Genomic DNA, 5,263 nt, shown 5'->3' on the forward strand with positions numbered 1-5,263 from the left:
TGTATCAGAACCAGAGTCAAACAGCAGGTTGGTGTATCAGAACCAGAGTCAAACAGCAGGTTGGTGTATCAGAACCAGAGTCAAACAGCAGGTTGGTGTATCAGAACCAGAGTCAAACAGCAGGTTGTTGTGGCCAAGTGTTGAAGATGTGTTTCTTAGTCATAGTAGACATGTGTATTAACTGCATCTCTCCAGCAGAGGGAGCTGCTGCACAGAGAACAGCGACCAGCAAGGACAATCTGTGCTGTCTGTGGCCAACTGGGAGCCACAGTGGCTGAAGGCTTAAGTGACATCACTGACGATGCCACAATGTCAGTAGGACATCATCAGTGGGCATGACATCATCAGTCACCACTGGCCCCCTCGATTGGGGGACATGACATCATCAGTCACATCACTCAATGATTGTGGGACATGACATCATCAATGGATATGACAGCATCAGTCGGGGGCGTTTGCACGCTCAGTTGATGGATTGTGTTTGTTGTCGTGTAAAAAATATGACATGTCGGTTACTAATATGACATCATCAGTCACCACTGGCCACCACTTGACAATGATGACAATGACGTCATCGCTCTGGTCACCAATCGACACTTGGGGACAAACAGAGGGTCGTTGCCATAACGAACGGATGGACAGACGGTCCGTGACATAACCGACAGAAGAACTTAGTTACTTCCCATCTCTGGCTATCAGTGTGGAACATTTATGCCACGAGGTCGAGGATTAGAAGAGCCTCATATTGTGTGTGGGAGAGCTAGAGGGACATGAGCTAGAGGGTTCCTTTCTACAGACTCTATTTTTGACCCTTGTGCCGGCGGTCTACCTGCTCACTACACACCCACACACTCACACACTCTCACACACATACACACACACACACACACACACACACACACACACACACACACACACACACACACACACACACACACACACACACACACACACACACACACACACACACACACACACACACTCACTCACACTCACACACACACACACACACACACACACACACACACACACACACACACACACACACACACACACACACACACACACACCAGAGAGGAGATGGTTTAAGGCCGGGTGGATAATTTATTCAAATTACACCTCAAATTGTAAATTAGTTGAATGTTCTGCTCCAGATTAGATGATTACTCTCTGTGTGACTGTGTGTGTGCGCGGTGTGTGTGTGTGTGTGTGTGTGTGTGTGTGCATTGTGTGTGTGTGTGCATTGTGTGTGTGTGTGTGTGCATTGTGTGCGTGTGTGTGTGTGTGTGTGTGTGTGTGTGTGTGTGTGTGTGTGTGTGTGTGTGTGTGTGTGTGTGTGTGTGTTGTGTGTGCGCGTGCTTGCTAATTTTGGATGTGGCTGCAGGGAAAGAGTCTCTGGTGTGTGACAGAGCAACTGCTCATTAGTCATTGTGCTCTACATAGAGAGGAAGGCAGGAGGAGAGGAGACAGGAGGAGGAAAGGTGATGAAGGAGATAGGGGAGGTAGAAAGAGAGACCGTTTTCACGGAATGGTCACTCCACCTTCATGTTTTTTTTCCTTTTCTCTCCATAGCAAACACTGCAAGTGAGCTGGGGATACCAAGATATCACAATTAATTTGACCATATAGACATATGGTCAAATTAATTGTGATATCTTGGTATAAGACACTATGTCAGACGAAAACCAACATCTTCAACAATGTTTGGATTTGTGATACTCAATCGAGTCGGTAGTTTTCCATTATGTGCCTTGTAACCCGAAAAACCACAGGTGTGACTTACAAACACTTGTGATGTCAGTCGGTGATGATGTCATCAGTGAGTGATGTCATCAGCGATGTCATCAGTGAGTGATAAATCACTGATGATGTCACAATGGCTGTGTGCATAAGTAGAGAGGGTTTATTTATATACACAACCATGCAAAACAATAGACAATCTCATCACTGATGATATCACAGACAGACAGACATGCGCGCTTGACATCACTGATGATGTCATCAGTGGGATGACATCAGACATTGTGACATATCAGTGATGGCATAAATCCTTCCCTGCAGAGGCTATAACTAGGACCAGTAAACCTCTGTGAAAGATTTATTTTTGTCGCCATGCAGATCTTTGTGAAGACCCTGACTGGCAAGACCATCACTTTGGAGGTTGAACCAAGTGACACCATTGAGAACATCAAGGCCAAGATCCAGGACAAGGAAGGCATCCCCCCTGACCAGCAGCGTCTGATCTTCGCCGGTAAGCAGCTGGAAGATGGTCGAACGCTCTCCGACTACAACATCCAGAAGGAGTCCACCCTTCACCTTGTGCTCCGTCTGAGGGGAGGCATGCAGATCTTCGTGAAGACCCTGACTGGAAAGATCATCACTGGAGGTTGAGCCAAGTCACATTATTGAGTATCTCAACACCAAGATTCAGGAGAAGGAATGCATTCCTCTTGACACCCAGGCCCAGCATCTGATCTTTGCTGGTAAGTATCTTGAAGATGGCCCTCTCCGACTACAACATGCAGATGGAGTCCACCCTTCTTCACCTTGTGCTCTGTCTGATATGAGGCATGCAGATCTTTGTGAAGACCTAACTGGCAAGACTATCACGCTCGAGGTCGAGCCAAGTGACACTATTGAGAACGTCAAGGCTAAGATCCAGGACAAGGAAGGCAATTCCTCCAATGCAGCAGCATCTGATCTTTGCCGGTAACAGCTTGAAAATGGACGTACCCTCTCGGACTACAACATCCAGAAGGAGCCCACAATATATCTTGTGAGGGAAGCCATGCAGATCTTCATGAACTTTTAACTCCCTCGTCCCTTAGGCCTACCCTGCTCTCATTCGTTCTTTTGCGTTTCGATTAATGTTGAACATTCATGAAAATATATATATATTTTAAATCCTGTGCGTGTGCGTGTGCGCCTGCGCGTGTGCGTGCGTGTGTGTGTGTGCGTATGCGTGTGCGTGTGTGTGTGTGTGCGTGTGTTTGCACGTGAGCTAATTTTGGATGTGGCTGCAGGGAAAGAGTCTCTGGTGTGTGACAGAGCAACTGCTCATTAGTCATTGTGCTCTACATAGGGAGGAAGGCAGGAGGAGAGGAGACAGGAGGAGGAAAGGTGATGAAGGAGATAGGGGAGGTAGACTAGAGGAGTAAATGGTTTCCTCAAGAAGAATGTTTCTGAATTTTAAAGGTGCTAAGTATACCATTTTCAAACATCTGTAGGCCTATTATGGTCAAATTAATTGTGATCTTGCTGTATTTCCGTCTTCAATTGGTCGATTTCAACATAGCCCCCTCCTTTCGCCGCTGCCGTCCGTCGCTCACCACCTGGCAAGGCATTCTGGGATACCTAGCGTCAGGACATCGCGAACGACAAGACGAGAGGAGGGGCCAAAATCAAAATAGACCAATTGAAGACGGAAATAAGGAAAGGCAGCCAATCAAGCTGCAGCAGCAGGGCAGGGCTGACAGGGCCGCTTGGCGGTGGGCAGGTACCCTGATAGTCAATCGCTAAAGTTTCCCATTGCTTGCTTTGAAAGAGCTCAGGTGTGACTTAACAATTGTGATTCAGTGGTGATGATGTCATCAGTGACTGATGTCATCAGTGATGTCATCAGTGATTGATAAGAAGGCAGCAGAGGATCTTGGCCTTGATTTTATTCCCACTTGTAATACCACTGATTTCCTGATAATTGAAGCGCAGGTAGGCTACAGTCTATCTATAGTGAAGTATGTAATAAGAAATCAATGGGGCTGGATGGCTTGCCTGCTATCTGCTATCTATCTATCTATCTGCTATCTGCTATCTACTCTATTTTCCAACAGGCCTTAGACAGTCACACTGTTCCAGGTAGTACTAGTACCTCAAGTATCATGCCCATGACCTAATAAGGACTTAGAAGACCCAAGGCTTATTATGCTCATGTTTGATTTGTAGATTTTAGTTCAGCTTTTGACCACACCTGCTTGTCCAAAAGTTAAATGATTATGCAAGTTAATTAATACCTTGTGTGGTGGTGACTGATGATGTCACACTGATGATATCCCACTGATGATGTCATGGACATTGTGACATCTGAGTGACAGCTGCTGGTATTTCGACCCACATGTAGGCGGAGGTCATTTTTCATTTTTCAGATTATGAAACTGCAGATTGTAAGCTTTCAAATTATGTGTCGCACATTGCGATCTGACAAAAATGAAAAATATGCTTATTTAAATGTTCACACTCATAAAAGCAACATTCAGAGATAACGGCCCTCAAATTTGGAGAAGCTTTTCACAACTGGGCAGCCAGGTAAGGGGGGAGTGTGGACAACAAGGACCTTGCCATAAAACCACAGAAGAAGAAGAACACAATGTCCAGATACCCACTGATGATGTCATAGACATTTTGACATCATCAATGATGTAATAAATCCTTCCCTGCTGAGGTTATAATTGGACGACTCTTGCTCAAAGCCCAAACAATAAAGTCTGAACGTCCGGCAACAACATAGGCTATTGACCAAGCCCAAGCCACCGACTCCAATAACGACATGCAGATCTTCATGGAGACCCTGACTGCTTGCAAGACCATCACCCTTAAGATCGAGCCAAGTGACACCATTGAAAATATCAAGGCCAAGATCCAGGACAAGGAAGGCATCCCCCCTGACCAGCAGCATCTGATCTTCGCCGGTAAGCAGCTGGAAGATGGCCGCACACTCTCCGACTACAACATCCAGAAGGAGTCCACCCTTCACCTGGTGCTCCGTCTGAGGGGAGGCATGCAGATCTTTGTGAAAACCCTGACTGGCAAGACCATCACCCTCGAGGTCGAGCCAACTGACACCATTGAGAATGTCAAGGTCAAGATCCAGGACAAGGAAGGCTTCCCCTGTGAACAGCAGCGTCTGATCTTCGCTGGCAAACAATTGGAAGATGGACCGTCCAATTACCAGTTGTTTGGTGGTAAGCAGCTTGATGATGGCCGCATCCTCTCGGACTACAACATCCAGAAGGATTCCACACTCCATCTTGTGCTCCGTCTGAGGGGAGGTATGCAGATCTTCATGAAGTCCCTGACTGGTAAGACCATCACCCTCGAGGTCGAGCCAGGTGACACCATTGAAAAAATGTCAATGGCCCAAGATCCAGGATAAGGAAGGCATTCCCCCTGAACAGCAGCGTCTGATCTTCACTGCCAATACAAGTGGAAGATGGACGTACCCTCTCAGACTACAACATCCAGGAGTCCACACTCCATCTTGTGCTTC

The 5,263-nt window shown here is 46.7% G+C and overlaps 1 pseudogene across 1 annotated transcript; it reads left to right on the plus strand.

Moving 5' to 3' along the window:
- Positions 1–4,543: 4,543 nt before the first annotated feature.
- On the plus strand, positions 4,544–5,149 carry LOC310788521 (polyubiquitin-B pseudogene; annotated as a pseudogene). Its single transcript has one exon. The product of its transcript is annotated as a polyubiquitin-B pseudogene (transcript).
- Positions 5,150–5,263: the final 114 nt, after the last annotated feature.

This window comes from Poromitra crassiceps, assembly GCF_964638095.1.
Source record: "Poromitra crassiceps genome assembly, chromosome: 13".
Taxonomy (NCBI): Eukaryota; Metazoa; Chordata; class Actinopteri; order Beryciformes; family Melamphaidae; genus Poromitra; species Poromitra crassiceps.